The sequence below is a fragment of the Pleurodeles waltl genome, chromosome 4_2 (genome assembly GCF_031143425.1).
Source record: "Pleurodeles waltl isolate 20211129_DDA chromosome 4_2, aPleWal1.hap1.20221129, whole genome shotgun sequence".
Lineage (NCBI taxonomy): Eukaryota > Metazoa > Chordata > Amphibia > Caudata > Salamandridae > Pleurodeles > Pleurodeles waltl.
In genome coordinates, this window is record NC_090443.1 from 684,803,245 (window position 1) to 684,822,770 (window position 19,526).

Sequence of the window (19,526 nt, forward strand, 5' to 3'; positions counted from 1 at the left end):
GTCACCGTATTGGTAAATGGCATGACTACATACAAGCTCAGTGCAGGACAGGTCAGTGTACCACATATGGAACATGACACAGGTGATGTGTGTCAGAAACTATAGATCAGGGTCAGCAATGTGCATCAAGGGTGGCGTCCATGCCACTTTAGCATGCCCAATACAGTGTGTGTCAGCAGTGTGGGGCATGTCTACAGTGTTAGGTGTGTACTATTTTGTTCTCCTAACGTGTGGTGTCCATATCACGTTGTACATTCTTTCCTCTCTATCCTAGATATCCTGTCATGAGGATATTGAGACATGCATCAGTGTACCGTCCGCTAGTGGACCTTGCAACCCTGGAGGAAAGGCATATAATTCAGATTGAATCGTCAGACCATAATGGATCTATGTACCCAGTTGGAGCCAGATCTATTGCCTGCCATTCGTAATCCCCATGCCATCCCTCCCACAGTTCAAGTCCTGTCAGTGCTACACTTTCTTGCCTCAGGATCCTTTCAGATTACAGTGGGCTTGGCAGCAGGGATGTCACAGCCCATGTTCAGTCTTGTGTTGAAGAATGTACTGTGTTCTTTCGTAAAACACCTGGACAGCTACATCGGGTTCCCCAATGTGGGGATTTGGCTTATGTGAAGGCAGACTTCTATGATGTGGGACACATTCCTCATGTGATAGGGGCCATAGATGGCACCCATATAGCTGTGGTCCTTCCCAGTGCCAATGAACAGGTGTAAAGGAACCGCAAAAACTACCACTCCATCAATGTGCAGGTGATGTGTGTGGCAGACCAATACATCTCCCAAGTGACAGCCAAGTTTCATGGATCAATGCATGCCTCCTACATTCTGAGGAACAGCAATGTTCCCCACATGATAGCACAACTAGAGAGAGAGAGAGGGCTTGGCTCATTGGTATGTATGCTTTTGAATGTTTGTCTCTGTTATGGCACCTGTTATCACATTCTTCCCTGTGTCTGTACCTGTATTGTAACAGGTCCTACCTCTGTGTACACAGATGTCGCTGGCTATCCTAATCTTCCCTGGCTGTTAACACCGGAGGGTTACCCTGCTACTGAAGGGAAACTTCATTCCAATGAGGCCCACAGAAGGACGAGGCGTGTAATAGAAAGGACATTTGGCCTCCTGAAGGCCAGATTCAGGTGCCTGCACGTCTCTGGAGGTGCTCCTCTCTGCAGTCCCCAAAAGCTATGCCAGATCATAGTTGCCTGCTGCATGCTCCACAATCTGGCCCTGAGACATCAGATACCATTACTAGGTGATGAGGAGGAGGCAGCAGGACCAGTGGCTGATGATGAAGAAGTAGAAAGTGATTGGGAGGCAGATGAGGAAGGTGCAGCTGACTCCAGGGCAGAGCTCATCAATCAGTACTTCCAGTAACAGACAGGTGTGCTGTGTGTGTATTTGCATGTGTACTATTTCAACATAGTGTGCTCTTCAATGGTCCTCCTGATTTGGTTTATCAGTGGTTGTGTCTTGTGTACCCATCCCTGCCTATGTGTTGTGGGGGTGACTGAATGCATGTAAGGTGCTGTTTGTAAACCTATCATCTCTACCATGTGTACTCTCTGCAGGTTGCAAGATTCACATCTCATATGGACAGACCTGTATTGTGGTGTGTCCTGCATTTTCCTGTTCTCATGTCACATCTGTTGTGGCCTGTTTAAATGCCCATCTACCATGGGCACGTCAACTATGGACTACATATGTGCTCTGTGTGGTGTCATGCCTACAATCCTGATGGAAGTCTCTGTCATGTTCTTTTTGCAGGTTGTATATTTGGATGTACTCTGGTGTGTGGCTGTATTAGCGACTTCCTTACATCTACCGTGGAACATATCTGTTGTACTGTGTCTCCTGCAGAGGATGCCTCCCTCTGCAGCCATTACACTACTTGTTGGATTAAGGCTCCATACCCACATGTCATTTTGCAGACCAAAACATTTGTATGTGTACAGGTAAAGACACAAAAGCAGTAGCTGTTATCTATAGTGTGTATTGTGAATTGAGTGGCAAACAGGTGATGAGTGGGGTCATAGTAGATGGAATCTTCAGAATAGGTGGCACAGCTGTAGGTAGCACATGTCTAGTGTTCGTGAGCCATTGGAAAATTGAGTAATGTCATTGAACAGTCAACAGGGTGTCTCAGTGGCACATAAGGGAGAGTAATCAGGAGAGGGTCACTTCCTGGCAGTGGGTTTTGTCTTGGCATCTGCTGCAGCCGGATGTCTGGATGGATGTCCACGTTTGCGGGGGGTTCCTCAGCTACAGCGGGAGAGATGCCTGAGGCCTGTGATTCCCCTGGCTGGCCTCCATTCCACTAGCAGATGTAGATGGCTCAGGTGTGATGTGGCTAGTGGAAGGGGCCTGCTGGTGGGTGGAGGAAGCACACATGATGGTGGTGAGGTCCCTGAGCACCCCTGCAATGGAGGCCATGGAGGCATTGTGGGCCTGCCACTGCTGCATGACCTCCTGGTGGTATTCCCTCTGCAGCTTCTGGTTTTCTCCCAACATGTTAACAATCTGCCCTATCCTGTCCTGGGATAGTTGATATGCTCCCAGGACTTGGTAGATGGCTTCCTGGTTAGAGGCCTCCCTTGGCTGCTCCAACCTCAACCACAGGTTCCCTCCCATTCCCCTTGCCCCCATGTGCCTGTGCCCTGGCATGGTGTGCCCTCTCCCAATTTTACCAGCACCTTCATTATCTTGGGTGTGAGGGGTGGAATCGGGTCCCTGTACTGTGGGGCACACAATTGATTGAACAGTCCTTGGGGCACAGGTTTGGGGATGAAGGGTTGGCTGAGATGTGGTTGCCACAGAGTATGGGGTTTTTGATGTGGGCAGGGTGAGGCAGGGAGTGGCAGACTGACCAGGGGTCCCAGATGGGCCAAATAGGTTGTCAGTGTCCAGACATTCAGCGGTGTTGTTCTCACTGGGGCGTTCATCCTGAGGAGGGTTGGCTGCATCTGGTAATCTCTCCATGGTGGATGTGGCAGGGGTACCTCTGGATGGAGTGAGAGTGAGTTAAATGTTTGAGGTATGTATGGTTATCTGATAGTGAGATGCATACAGTGGCTTGTTGTGATTTCCTGCAATGGCATTGACAGGTGCAGCACAGCTAACACTATTTGTGGATGGTGGCTAGTGACATGTGTACCATGCTCCTTGGGGTTGTTGTGAATCAGGCTTGGTCACTTTAGCTGGGTGGGTGGGTTCTGTTCCTGTGTGATGGCTTACATGACAGGCTTGCCCTGTTAGCTAGTGGGCACTCCGGCTTGGTATATATGAGTGGGGATGGCTGTACATTGCCGCATGGTGTCCAAATAAGACTGGGGGTATATGTGTGTGCAAGGTTGTTTGTCCTGTCTGTGCCTGTTGTGCAAGGAGTATACCTTCTTATTTTGAAGGCCAGGATTAGTCCATTTCAGGGTAGTAGGCCTGGATAAGTGGCCTTTAGGATTGGTGACAGTGCTGTGTCTGTGTTTCGACTAGTTTGCCATTGTTTTGTGCCATTGCGTTGCTGTGATTGCTGTGTAGTGGTCCTCAATCAGAGCATATAGTGTTGTAGCTACTGCAATAGTCCTACATGCAAGATGCATGTGATGTGCATATTGCAGGTTATGTTGTGGATGGGCTAGTGCATTGTGAGAGTCGTAGTGATTGTATTTGGCAGTGCTATCTGTGCACCTGACAGGGAGTGTGTGGGCATTGGAGGTGGGTGGTGGTGTGGCATGCAGGAGAGGGGCATTAGGTGATTAGGTGGGAGGTGTTGTGGGAGATGAGCTGGCTTGGGAAGTGTTTGGGTGGTGGGTAAGCATGGTTGACAGGACGAATTAGTGGCAGGGGAGTGTTAGTTACTCACAAGAGTCCAGTCCTCTGGTATTCCAGTCAGGCCCTCAGGATGCAGGATGTCCAAGACCTTCTACTCCCACGATGTGAACTCTGGGGGAGGAGGTGCGGGCCCACCGTCAGTCTTCAGTACCGCCAGCTAGTGCCTGGATGCCATAGAATGAACCTTCCCCAGAGGTCATCGCACTTCTTCATGATGTCCTCCCTTGTGCATGGATGGTTGCCCACTGAGTGGACTCCATTTGCCTGGCTATTGAGGTTTGCTGTACCTGTGCTCCTAAGAGTTCTATCTTTACCCTGATGATCTAATCCACCGTTACCCTCAACTTGTCGTCAGTGAAGGGTGGGTGCTTTTGACGAGACGTGGTGGTTGTGTTGTGGGTGGGGGTGGGGGTTGTGTGTATTGAGTGCAGTTCAGGGTGCTTGGTAGTGTGAGGGTGTTTGTGAGTGCTGGTAGGTTGTGGCATTTGTGTATAGTTATGATGTGTGTGTGTGTATAGTGTTGGTGGTGCATTTGTGTGGTGTGTGTGTAGCATAAAGTGTATATGTGCCTCTAGTGTGTAGGTACTAGCTTAGTGATTGTGACTGCTCTCGTCTCTCGGTCTGTGTTTTTTGTCGCAAAGGCTTGTGGGTTGTGTGTGGGTGTGTTATATAGTGCTGTGAGTGGGTGTGTCTGATGTGTGTCAGGTTTGGGGTCTTCGAACTGTCCAATGTGGTGGTTTGTTCTGGCAGGAGTGTGTTCTGTCCGTGACAGTTTGGCCGCCAATGGTTTTCCGCCATGGAAGGACCGCTGTGCTGATTTGTGAATCGTAATATGGTGGTCAGAAAGTTGTCAGAATGGCAGTGCTGGTGGTGGAACCACATCTTTTCCTCCGCCAGTGTCCTGGCAGTGTCAGATTTGTGGCTGTTTTTGGCGGTCTTCATTGTCAAATCTTAATACGGCAGCCGGGATACCGCTAACACTGGCGGTCTTTTGTCAGCCGCTACCAAAAGAAAGCCAAACTTGTAATGAGGGCCTGAATGGGTTGCATCCTTTTCCCATTTTGTAAAACGACTCCCTTTTCTATTTTGGCTTTCATTGCCCTCCTCTCATCAACTTGTCCAATTAACTCTTCTACTGAGCTAAGAATGCAGGTCAAATTGTTATTGTGTACATATGATATTCCAAATGTCAGGGTAGGTTCAAAGAACCCTCCCACAATGTCAGTGTTTCTTGCTTTAGCAATATCACTCAGGTGCTTCATGATAGGCACAAAAGAAAACACTAAATCATAGTTTGAATATATATATTGATAATACTCCGGATTGTACAACCACGTTAGTAACAGACTCAATGCAATACTCTTCAACATAATCACAATCACACATGTTACTGCCGAACCTACACACACATACTTAAATTTACTATTCTTACTTCGATCAGAATTCATGGCTTCTCTAGACTCAGACCACAATATACGTCAAATTTAAAATCAAAAATCCAAAATTAAAAGTAGAAGGACCTTTTGATTAGTTCACTGTCTCTTTCAGTTTTTCCTTTCTATGAGCAAAGCAAATTCTCAAAGTCTTTTAAAAAACAAAAATAAAATTCAAAAGTTTATTGAGTCTCTCTTATTTAGAAAAATTCAAAAGTTCTAACTAAAAGTTCAAATGTCACTAGTAATCCACCATCAGGTAATCATCAATTAGCACTTTCAGCAAATAGTGTCTCTGATCATCAAGTGGCAATTAAATTTCAAAGTTTAGTTCCAAAGCAATCTCAAATTCCAAAATGTTCAGCTGGATTGGAATTATTAACACAAAAGGTAACAAACTCCTTCTCCCAGTCATCAGTTGTGAAATAAGCCCATTCAGAAGCAGAGTATCTGTGACTTGGCACTCTTTTACTTTTTGATCCCCTTTGTCACAAGACCTTCTGTTTCACTGTCATTTTGCTCAAACTCTTCAGTTGCTTCAGAAATATTGAGAGACACTTTTATCACTGGCTCTGGGCTTTTCTTGGGCCACTGGTCTCCAATAACAAATCTTTTCTCTTGCACTACTGGTATTTCATTGTTATCTGAGCTAGCAGGAGTCACCCGACTCTGTCTCGACCCTTCTGAACCTTCAACTGCTGTTGACGTGCTCAGATTTTCACCAGGCCATAAATGCTCTGCTTTAGCCGCTTGGCTAACCCGGACCCTTTCTCTCACTGTAACTGACCCCTTGGGAACAGGCACTGTTTCATCAAGAGGACTTGGAACTTTGCATGTGTGGCTCTCATGTATCCAGTATGAAAGATCAGCACACTACACAGCTGTCGTTGTAACCAGAACAAGAACAAGAACAATCTCAGCCCTTTCCAACTTGGCTCCAAGCATGTCTTTCTTACATGCTTCTTCACCAGCACCCAAGTGCCAGGAGTCAGGTCATGACAAAGTTCTTATTATAGTTGCACAGTTGCTTCTCTAACCTGGTGAGACAAAGAACTAACCACATCAGCTAGTCCTTTGCAATAGTCCAGAACTAAGTCATCTGTAATATTCACAAGAGCATTTGCAGGCACTGTTGGCTATCTCATAGCCCGGACCATAATGATCTTGTGAGGTGACAAGCCTGTCTTTCTGTTGAGTGTGCTGCACATAGTCATGAGGACAAGAGGCAATGCAACTGGCTATTTCAGTGTCGTAGATGCACATACTTTTGCCAGTCGAGACTTCAGTGCCCCATTTATCTGCTCTACCAGACCTGAGGCTTCTAGTCTGTACCTGCAATGCAATCTTTGCACACAATAATTTAAGGATCTCACTATTGAAACAAGTTCCTCATCTGATTCCAGAGAAGTCAGAAAACGGAATCGAGTTATCAACCCCCTCATTAGCAGTTTTGCAACTGTGAGGCTATCCTTTTTTCTAGGTGGGTAAGCCTTGACCAATGGGAAAAAAAACATGCTACTACAAACACATATCTCAGCCCATTGTACACTGGCAGTTCAATGAAATCAAGTTACATTTGGTTGACTGGTCCCCCCAATCTGCCAGTATGATTCATTGCGACAGCTGTGCGTTTTCCTACATTCAGCAGTTGACACATTACACATCTGTGACATACTGCTTCTGTAAAAAGTCTAAATCTGTGGTTGTGCCATGTTCTCTGAACGTTCTAATCATTGTGTCTCTACTGGTGTGAGTACCCATGGTAGTATTTTGCTATCTGGGACACTAAGCTATTTGGCAACACTGCTTTACCATCACTCAAAACCAAAACATCATCCTCATTTCTCTGGACACATCCTACTCTAATCCAGCCTTGTTTCTCTTCATCTGTCACTTCCTCCTGCAATCTTTTGATTTCTTCCAATGGTTGTCATAAATAAATGTTGACTTGCCTCATCATCACTTCCATAACTCAATTCTTCATTAAAGGAAGTGCAATGTGAGGCACAATATGGCGCAACTTCGTCGTCATAGGTATTTCCCAATGATATGTAATCATTTGATTTCTGGTGAGCTGCACATTTTACAACTACAATTTTCACAGGTAACTGTAATGCTTTCAGCAATTGGTATACTTTGTCACCGTTTCGAATAGGTGATACATAAAAGGTCATTAAGCCTCTCTGGGACTACTACTGTCCAAAGTCATTAACAACACCAAACCCATATTGGCTATCAGTAAATATAACCACTTTGAGCTGTTCAGAAATACAGCATTCTCTAGTAAGAGCAAGCAATTTGGCTACATGGGCATAAAAGACTCCTTGAAGCTTCTATCACAGCTGAGACTATGTAAACTGCATAACCAGCTCTCATGGCACCTACAGAATCTCTTAAACAGGAGCTGTCAACAGAAAGGACATAGTCATTTTCATCCAAGGGGACATCTTGAATATCAGGTCTTGGTTTGGTGGTCAGTTCAGTCACCTGAAGACAGTCATGCTGAAGCTCATCCTCACAGTTGCTTGCATTTTCAACAGGAACTGGCAAAAGAGTTGCAACCTTTAAAAACATTACATTCTCTTCGGCTTTACATTAGTAGAACCAAGGATCACTTGCCCATAGCGGGTAAGACGAGCACATGTGAGATACTGTGTCTTAGTAAGGGTAAGTAAAATTGCCACTGAATGGGGGATAGAAACGTTGATGGGGTGGCCCATAACAATGCACTACTCAATGCTGATGATTAGCACGGCAGCGGCTCTTAGATAGCCGGGCAACGCAGCAGCTACGGGATCAAGTGGGGCTGAAAAATATGCCACAGGCTTGTTAGCACTTCCAGGTAACTGGTAAAATAGAGAGAGCCCATCCATCCCTCTCACAGCAAAACAGAGAAAAAACATTTGTTTTAATCAGGTATTCCCAGAGCTGGGGCTCAACACAAGCTTCCTCTCAGCTCAGTGAAGGCTTTCATGCATTTGTCATCAAATGGTACCACATCAGAAACATCCTTGTGTGTCAATCTCTGTAAGGTTTTGGCCAACAGGGAAAAATTTTGAACATTCTGACTTCCCTCTGAGTAACAGGGGGATAGATCTGCATGCCTGCAAAAAATTATTTCTTGGGGCACCTTTCTTGCAACTTTTTCCTTTGTGGTGACCTAAGTAACGGACTTCCTTTTTACAGTACTGCATCTTTATGTCTGTTTTCTCCTAAGTGATTCAAGAGAGCTATGGTATCTCTTCTGCATGCTTCTTGAGTATTTGACACAACCAATAGGTTGTCAATATGCTGCACCAAGACTGAATGGTAGTGCATTTTAAGGGACTCCAAGTTCTTCTTTAGAATCTGATTAAAGACTGATGATGTTTCCTTATACCCCAGAGAAGTACAGCACCACGGTAAAATACAACTGTGGAATTTAAATGCAAAAAGGAACTGGCTATCCACAATGGAGGGTAATTGAAAAGAAGGCTTGACCCAAGTCAGTGACTGTAAACCACTCCACTTCACAAGGAATCTGAAATAAAATCACTGCTAGATTCAATACCACAGGACAACATGGAAAAACAATCTTGTTAATTTTTCTCAAATCCTGAACTAGGTGGTATTTTCCATTTGGCTACCGCAATCCTAAAATAGGAAATTACAAGGACTTCCCAAGATTTCCTTCACAGCATCTTGCTCAATCAAACTGTCAATCAATGGTGTTATTCCTGCCAGGGTGTTATTCCTGCAGCTATCTTGGGTGTCATGTTGTAAGACGGTATCCTTGGATACACTGCATTAGGCTTCACTGTTATTGCGACTGGCTCAACTCCTTTTATGAGACCAGCGTCCTTTCCTGAAAAATCCTAAACTTCAGAAATGACTGTTTCTCGTAGTTCTTCAGGAAAATCATTATCACTGGATACAGCATGGCAAATGGGTATTGCTCTTCAATTTTACAAGGGACATCTTCTTCCTGTCTTTATTTCGATAACTTTGGGTGTGCAGCTAATGGAACAGTTTAACTTATACAACAGGCCACATTCTAACGGATTTATTGGACTTGAATCGCAAACCACAAATTGATGCTTGTCTTCAAATGAAACTATTTTTATGGGACATATTCTGTCACAGGATTTGCCAATTGCTTGTTTGCTACTGCTGCTATAACCTGAAATTCCTCTCCCTGACATGAGAAAGACTGGTATTTCTGCTGTTCTGACGGTAGAATGTGTAGCTCCAGTGTCAACCAAAAATGACACATCTTGTCTCATGACATTGGCGTTTATATAGGGACCACATTGATCTACCTCTAAGGTTGCGGCTAACACACAATCCTCATCATCTGAACTATCCCTGTGAAATGTTTCTAAGAATTCCTCATCACTTAAATAAATTAAGGGAAACTGTAAAGCTAACTGATTCATGTTTGTATTTGCCAAGTGAATTGTGTTTACTTTTGCGATCTGAATCTTGTTTTGCTGAGGAACAATCATCTGCTGCGGTGTCATCGGGGCTCGTGGAACCTGCATCTGTTTTGTACTGTGGACATTTGTACATTTGGAATTCAAGGTCTTTGGACTCTCTGACTTTGAACCTGATTGTTGCCTTGAGTCTGAGCAACTCCAGCGTTCTGCACCAAATTATTCACATTGTTATAGGGATATTCCCTCTGCCAATTACCTAAATTTCCACGAGCATGGCACAGACTCGTTGTCTTTAATGACTGAACATTGACAAATTTCCATTCTGATCTACATGAACACTACATCATGTACCAGTAGACTGAACCACATTGCTAACTTGCTGTTGCAGTCCGTTCATCCCACTACTATTCACCATCATTTGTGGATTCTGACTTCCTTTACTTGCAGCTTTCAATTGTATCACCATCAATTTCTCCCTCAACTTTTTCTGCTTCAATTCAATTCCATCACTACAGTACCTTGCATACTGTAGGATCTCATAAATGGGCTTATTCTGCCAATAAATTAAATGCTACTGAATCATTGCACTAATCTCGGGCTTCAATCCTTTCACGGATCTAAACACAAAATGACCCATATCTTTCGGCTCAATGTTTTCAGTTCCACTGTGCAGTTTGAAAGCTTGCAACAATCTCTCATAATATGCATTAATTGACTCTTTTGTTTTCTGTACTTTCCTGTCTGTTTTCTGCCAATCAGTTTTGTTTGGGGGAAGCTTTGTTCTTCAGGAATTCAAATACCGCGTAATACTTTTTCATCACCTCTTAAGATGCTGCACCTGTTACTGGATCTCTCAGAGGTCCACGATCTAGCCAATCAATACTTCTTTTGTACTGCGTCCACAAATCAGCTGGAACCACAATGTCAAATAATGTATTCAAAACTTCCCACAGGCATCTTAAAAGTTTCACAAATCTCTGTCTGCTTATACCACTCTACTGGCTTCTCTCTCAATCTTGGGTAATTATTTGTGAATGAGAGTATATCACTCCTACTCCAAGTTACATGCCCATTACTTCCACCAGGTATTTCTCTCATCTGCATCATTTTCACATTGTCTTCCGCTTGAATTGCTCCTGCCGGAGACAAATTCTGCTTTGCTTTCTTCTGATCTCTTTCCTTTGCCCATCTGCCTTCCCATTTATCTAATGCTCCCCATGTTTGAATGTATGTAATAAATTCCTTAATGTGCATTCTCATTCCAGGCGATATCATATTATGAATATCTTTGGTAATTAACTCTAATCTGTAACTGCTCTTTAAAGGTTTTGAATTTTTCTAAATCTACTTCATATTTCTCAGACAATTCTGCTAACTTCTCGTAAGTCAGTCCTGCACGTTGAGTAACAGCTTTGCACATGACTCGCAATTCATCTTCTGTGTATGTTTCTAATTGTCCATCTCTAGTGTTCCCATAATCAATTCGTTTAATTCTAATTTCAATCTAAGCACATTCACTGTTCTATCTCTCTTTGGTGTATCTTCTGATCTAATGTTACCATTTCTTTCACCTGTCAGTCCTTGTGGACTCAGATTGTTTAAACAATTAGTTAACTGCTGTGCTAAAAGACCTTCCAAACTAATATTTCTCTGGGCACATCTTGTGGGTTACTGCAATGTGCACTCATAATCTGATCTGGTGTGGGCATGTAAGGAAGTGGGGTTTCCTGAGGAACTCTTGCATCAAGAACTGGTCCTGCTTGATTTAACATCTGGTTAGGTACTCCAATGTGTGCAGGGGTCAACGTTGGGACAAAATAACCTATTCTCCCATCTCCAAATTGTTTGAATATACCAATCTCTGCATACCAATTGCCGACATCCCAGCAGATGCTTCACGTGTTTCAGGAACTGCTGACACATTCATTGATGAGCATTACTTCCAGGGTTACCTAAAGCACACAATGGAACAATAGGCATACATAGACAAAGTCTTATTCTGATTACAGTTCTGCATATGTGTAGTCACGTTAGGTGTCTGCACCATCTGATTCACATAAGGACTTAGTTTTACCTGGTTCACTACTGGACTGGCAATGGTCTGTGCTGTATTAAGAGATGGAACTGGTGGATAAATCACAGGTGCTTATGTTATTACATTTACAGGTGTACTTGGAACTGTCTGAATTGGGTCTGTGTAAATAGAGCAATTGGCACATACGGTAAAACATTTTGTACTGCTTCCTCAGCTGAAAGATACAGTAGGCGACGATTCTTCAGAAGCTGATTTATGAACTCATCTTCTGAATCACTTTCATATGCAACTATCTATTTACCCTCATCTTCTACTTGCTGATCTGTCTTAACTGTTTGTTTCTTATGAATCTTAGGTTTTGTACTCCCATCACCTTTTTCTGTAATGGCTGAAAACATTCTCACTCCATCTAGATGGCTGCTCTCCACATTTATTGTTCATCTCATCTAGCTTCCTCTAATATTTTAACTGCTTTCTGCATCCAATTCTAAAATGTTTTTTTTTTCTGTCTTGCAACAACTTCCCAAATAGCAAGGGCTTCAAATTATGCAGGTCTTGGAGGAGGCTTTAATTCACACATTATTCTTCTAAATTTTCTAAAATTCTCAGATTAAAAGATCCATAACATGGAAAAGCTAATGAACCCTCGTTCTCAGTTATTTTACACCATTGTTTAACCCATAGGCATGCTGAAACTCTGCTCGTTTGTGACACCTCATAAGCTGGTGTTCCCTCGGGTGCTACCTTTTCAGCCTCTCTAACTTGAATAAATACATCTCCTATTAACGCACTTCTTAAAGCTTTGAAAAATGTCATTTCGACATAAATTCAATTAACCACAATGATTTTTGATCAAATCTAGAAGTAAATTTAGTCTCACAATCCTTTTCGCAAGCTGTTCTCAACCAGTAGCAACACAATACTGTCCACCAATACCAGCACGGCTTCACACTAACTGACTGATCAGTATAGGGAAAGGTGCAGAAGACATTGTGACGCAAAGGGCTAATTAGCTTGCGCAGTGTAAATGAGCGTGATGCCTGCTGAAACCCCTCCAAACAACGTGGAAAAGTTCATGATATTATTTTCAAACTTGTTTGTGTAGAAGACTTCTTCTCAACCTTGAGAACGAGAGTACAGGGAGAAGATAGAATGAAAACAAAGGATGGGGAAGGGCAGAGCAGCCAAGTCCTGATAACATAGCTAGAAAATGCCAGAAAGAGATAGAATCCGAGCTTCAAGTTATTTAAGCACAGAAGTGTGGGTGAGGGATTTGAAGCTCGCAGATGGAGTTGTGAAAGCTGCCATGGCCCAGCGCTGCCTCCCTGTTTTGCTGACCGTGATGCTTGAGGGGGAGAGAGGTCCAAGCAGGCGGTAGAAGGCTTCCCAGCATTTCGTGGACTAAGTTAAGTTCCACACAGGGATGAAAGGCCTTTGTTTCTCTGCTCTATTATTATGATTGATTATTTATGCTTGCACTGTGTTCATAACTTGAAGTATTCAGCTAGTTTATATTTTGCTTTCTAAACCTCGTAGTGTGATCCTGCTGCAGTAACTGAAACATGCATTTTGGTGTGCAGTAAATCAAAGCTTATCTGAAGTATTCAGCTCGTTTATATTTTGCTTCCTGAACATCGTAGTGTGAGCCTGCTGCATTAATTGAAACATGCATTTTGGTGTGCAGTAAATCAAAGCTTATCTGAAGTATTCAACTCATTTATATTTGGCTTCCTGAACATCGTAGTGTGATGCATTTTGGTATACAGTTAATCAAAACTTATATCTGTCAATTAACTCTTTGCTTATATATATGCATAGATGCTTTTTGTAGTGTACTTATATATAAATAGATGCTTTTCATTGCTGTTCTTATTCTACTATTGTTAATGTGCTAAATGCCTACATCTACCTGAAATTCTAGTAAAGCTAAATTGTGTTTATAATTGGCGTGTGGTCCTTCATTGAGCGTCCTTATTGTCTTATACCTAACAGGTGTCAACCAGTCACCTAGATAAGACACAGACCTATACCAGCGCAGCACAAAATGATGGAACAGTCACTTCTCTCAGCAGCTGTAATTGTATCATAATTGTCTCTCACACAATTGCTCACTCACACCTAATGCAAAATATTGCGAGCAAAAACCAACAACCTGTCTGTATACTATGGGTAGGGACTCAAACACTGTGAGAGCTGTACAGGCTACACTTTTGACTGTGGCTTTCACAAATATGCAACGAGTGAAACTTGGCCAGCAATACTCACTCCTGGTTGATATAGATCCTCTGTAGGCATTTGGGATTCATTAAATACCAACCAACAACTCACACTCACTAGAAAAAAAAACTACTGGCACTGTCAACAACATCACATAACAAGTACCTCACTGCAGACAATAAATTAGCCAAGTGTCTTCTACACTTGTGCCCTATGCAAGGATCTTAGGCCTCGATGGACCCGTTAACAACAACCACTGACATTTTTTTAGCACAAAGTGTCACAATCACTTCAAGTACGACGACTCATCAAAACACTTCACAACATCACACTTCACAGCAATCTTCAAGCAAAAAGCATCACAAGCGCACATTCCTATTTATACCCATGCAAGACGTCACTTGTAGTCACAACACTGAAGTTTCATCAATCTCTGTAATGGACTATGGTACAAATTACAGGGTGGACACATTTTGGACTGGGCAATGACATGAGGTCCATCCTAACTTCCTAACCCTAAACAAAATATGGTTCACCCTCTTATGGGACGAAACCGTAACGCTGCCAACAGAACTCTGGCTGCATCTTTCATCCGTTACAGGAATCAAATGCACAACAAGGTCGACTGACCTTTTTACCCAGAAAGATGTGTGGTGAACCATAAAAAATTACATCAACACCACCCCAATAGTGACCAGTGTGGCCACAGAAGGACAACTCCAATCAGGAATATAGTTCAGAGCTTTATTACTAACACAAGTTCAAAGTCATGTAGACTATGCACTACAACAAGCTATAGAGATACATAATCACAAGGTGCAGATATAAATTCTTATATTAGCAAAACTAAACATTCAAGAAGAATAATACAGAAAGTTAATAGAAATATCTGAGACACAGAAATCATGCAGTGCTCAGATTTCACAATCGTTTAGTCAGTTCAAATTCAATAAAGTCAATAATCATTGGCTGGGCATAGGTCAATCCTATGGCCAGTCAAATTAGGGAAATACATGGGTGAGGAGAAACACATGTGGGCAAAATACAAAAAGGGACAAAAATAATTAGGAAAAATTGAATAACTCAGGCATCAGGGCACTAACTAAAAAAGAAAAAATAAGTGTCAGCATGGTGGATTTTCTAACCTACAAGGACATTTCAAGGGGCAAAGGAAAATGACAGACAAGAGGATACTTCTCCAAAGGATACAACATTCAGGGAATCTTCGTCAGCAAAGCATCTGGTCAGCAAGGCATCTGCCAGTATCAGGAAAGTGTCTGCCTCAAGACAAAACAAGACTGCTTCTGCCTCTGAACTAAGTTTGATAATCCAACAGTGTATTAATCCATGTCAAATATTCCAGTTAGTTACCATGGTCAGTTCATGGTAAGCTAAAGGGGCATCATCCAATTATGATCAATTGCAGACTTCAGATTGCAAAAGATCAACATTCACCCAAGTCTGTCATGAGAACATCTTTTCCGTGTGGCTCCAATAGGTTGTGACAATTTGTATTCGATTTCAGTTCATGTTCATGCATTACAGGACTCTAAAGGCCAAATTAATACATTTCTTTTACAGTTAAACAATAGACTTTTTTTATAAATGGGAATTTACTTCACATGGGAATGAAATCTAAAAGAAAGCTTCACGTGAAAAAACTGTCAATGACTGCAAATGCAAGCTCTGTAGGCCTCAGTTATGCTAACATAAGGAAATATATAATGCATTTGAAAAATAGTTGTTATTAAAACACACATAATATGCAAAAAATATGAATTCATCATTAATAATATTTCATCAGCATAAGTAAAACATTTAATTTAAAATTGGAAAAGCGATGTATTACATTACATTAGGTATAGCTGAGAAGTGCATTTTTCTCATTTGCACATATTTTCAAAGTCATTAATCTTTCATAAAACACAAGAAATCTAAGTGTGTTTTCAGCATTAACTATTAGATGTGAGACTAAATTACATTTTAACATCAATTTAAGCCTTCTAGCATGTAATTTAATTGAAAAGGCACATATGAGCTTAAACTTGTAACAGTCTGCTGACTCCAGTGACACAAGGGACAGAGCTAAAATTTATGTTAAATCAACATCATCCTTAAGTCGGAATGTGAGTCTATTTAAGGTGGTTTTAGTCCACAAGAAGTCTGAAAAAGGTGAAGCAGTCTGGGACAGGAGTTTAACGTTTTGTAGCCCATTTTAAAATGAAGTAAAATTGCTTTGTCCATTTCATAGGTGGGAGAAAGAAGGAAAGCTTCATAGCATTATGATTTGACCACCCAATGGGAATGGGGAAAAGTATGTTCACCACTATGTACAGTAGCAGTACACGCTACCCTCACATATACAGAACAGTTACAACATAGGCGGCTGAACAGCAACACTCTCTTTGCCGGAATCTCCAAACAACTCCTGCACAGACTCCAGATCATCCAGTACACAGCTGCAAGACTCCTACTTGACCTCCCACGCCGCACCTACATCACACCTCAGGGCTCCATCTTCACAAGCGCAACCAGTTCAAACTTCTTATGCGCACTTACAAAGCCTTTCACAACACTTGACCAGAATCCCTGAAAAGTTGCATACACTTTCACCAACCCACCAGATACTTCTCCCCACTTCTTGAGTTGTGCTAGAAGCTGAACACTTCACTCGTCCTATAAGTACCTTGTGGACCACAGACCTACACACCTGCCTAAGAGCCTGGATACCCTCTTGGGGGGTTAGTATGCTATACAAATCAATATTACACAACAGTTTAGATGTGGTTGAGATAAACTGAGGTTGAGAGTAACTGAAGTTGAGGTTTAGAATAATGTAAGTTAAATGTGAGGTTATGGCGCAATGAGTTGAAGTTGCATTAAAGCTGATGAAGTGTGGGTGGGATTAAGGTGAAGTTGAGCTCTGACAAGGCTGCGGTTGAGATGAGGATAAAGTGCAGTTGAGGTGACATGACGCTAATGTGAGTATAGGTAAGGCTGAGATGAGGAGCTCATGGTGAAGTTGAAGTGAGGTGAGGTTGTGTTGAGGTAGGAGGAATTTGAAGTCGGATAGAGGTTTGGGAAGATATCAGGATAGTGTGAGATGAAGTGCAGTCTAGATAAGTATAAGGAGAGGGAGAGAATGAGGTGAGGATCAGTTTAAGATGAAGTTAAATTAAGGTTAATGTGCAGTGAAATGAGGTTGAGATGAGCTTGGGTTAAAATGAGGTGACATTGAGTTTGACCAAGAAGCACTCCAGTAGCTATATCTCTTACAGATATTAATGCATCATTCTCCACTTGCTTCATTAAGGGCTTTTGATCATTACTCATTGGCTACATTTCTGCTATGATTCTCTTTTTTGAGGGGAAGTTTAGGTGAATTTAGAATTAGATGAGCTGTGGTTAGGTTAAAGTCAAGTATAGTTAACATGAGGTGCAGATGAGATGGGGCTCTCCTGATGTTGATGGGAAGTTGAGTTGAAAAGTGGCTGCGTTCATAAGAGAAGAATTTGAAGTATGGTTAAATTGAGATAGGTGAGAATAAGTTGACATGGCATTTTTACTGCGATGAGGTGAATAATGATAAACTGAGGTTAGGGTAAGTTGAAGATGTGGTTAAAGTGAGGTTAAAAAATAAAGTGCATGGCAGTAGAAGAGCTTCCTGAAGTTACTGAAATAGTTGTTCATTGTCTTGATTATTGGTAACACCTCTTCTGCTGCACCAACTGCTACAGTATACAGGCTGCCCCGTGAGTACTGGTATCTGCTCATTTTCAGGTGTATTCACAACTACATGCTTGCAAAACATATCTACTATCTATCTTATTGGTATGAGTATGAGACTTGCACTGAATAGTGGAGTGGTTAGTTACACAAACAGATGGAGTACCTGATTGGCAGAGGCCCTCTTGGATGCTTGCTGAGGGTTGGCCATCTGACACTGAATGCATGGCAGTAGCTACTGATTTAAACAGACTTCATTGTTTCTTTTAGGGTAACTTGACAGATTAATTATTTAGAAATAAAAACCGGGATAGGCAAAGCATAGATGGTCATAAGGCCAGGCAGCTTGTTGTAGCATGACCCCCCTCTGCTTTTCACTGTTTCTTTCACCTACCTTCTGAGACTACTGTGTATGACCACACACTTCAAATAGCCCTCCTGATGCCAGAACTGTAAGGGGACAACTCATTTACCTCTTGTGTTAAGGAATAGAGTGGCTTCTATAATCACTTCACCAAGCTTCTACCAAGTTGCCCTTCGACAAGCAAGCACAGCAATGGAATTGCTACTTAGAAGTGGCATTAAATGTGAAGCATCTTCTACCTTCCTTTCCTAAGGTCCATATCTTGCAATACCCTTGCAATATTATCCAAGTCCCAGTATGGTTGTGAAATTACTACTACAACAGCAAATAAAAATAAGCATTGACAAAATCAATGTCTGGCTTGCATTTTCAGTTATCTATCAGACCAATTGGCTTTTCCAAAATCACCAAGCATGCTAAATTTGTATTTCACCAATGGCCTAGTGAAGAGCAGGTGTTGTTTCGGGCAGAATGATTCTTATCAAAAGGCCAGCGGCTCATTGGTTGCTAGGGACACAATAGGATGTGTAACAGTAGGTCTACACACTCTTGTGCTGTCAGGCCAGATCTTAAAAGAATTGATTTTGTACACAATGAATATGAAATAAAGAATTGAATGTGACAATAAGTATGGTGACCGGGTGTACTTTTCAGAAGTAATATAGCCCACATGAATTCCATTGGCCGCATTTAATAGGCGATGCAAGGGTATAACCAAAAAGCACGAGGATGAGACTGAAATAGTCCTCTGGGCTGATCCAAAAGGCGATTAACAAAGCCTTAAACAAATGGATGAATGAGATCACACAAGCAGTGTTTGAAGGATGCAAAACCAAAGCCGACTCTTGGTGTACTGAACTCTGAAGGTTGGCTTTGTGAGACCTAAAAATCAGACACTATGGGCCTGATTACGACTTTGGAAGGGGTGTTAATCCGTCCCAAAAGTGATGGTAAAGTGACGGATATACCACCAGCCGTATTACAAATTCCATAGGGTATAATGTACTCGTAATACGGCTGGTGGTATATCCGTCACTTTACCGTCACTTTTGGGACGGATTAACACCTCCTCCAAAGTTGTAATCAGGCCCTATATTTCCTTTGGTGCTGGCAACTGGGCATTGACTAAATACTGTATGACTAAATTCTAATCGTGGTAGTTAGGCAGAGATTGTTTTCAAAAACACAATGAAGCAAAGAGGATTACAGTCTAGGCCTTTCGTACAGTTATTTAACATTATCTTTAGAATACAGTTTAAACGTTTGTACCTTACACACACAGTTTTTTATTCTCCAGGCAACTTCTGTTTGAATGATTTAATCACACCTCACCTTCCTACCAGTTTGGTTTTGACAAACGTTTAGTTTTGCAAGCGCCAACAACAAAACCAGTAAGAAGAGAGGTACTGCCGTTATTCTGAAATTAGATTCCTCAGTACTCTGCAGCACCTGCAGTCTTTTATCTCTTTCTGATCTCCAAGCTGTTTC

General features: G+C 42.1%; 1 protein-coding gene across 1 annotated transcript in view; it reads left to right on the plus strand.

Annotated features, from left to right (window-relative positions):
* DDAH1 (dimethylarginine dimethylaminohydrolase 1) overlaps positions 1-19,526 on the plus strand; it is a 519,240-nt gene that overhangs the window by 343,194 nt on the left and 156,520 nt on the right. The gene's annotated exons all lie outside the window — the stretch shown is intronic.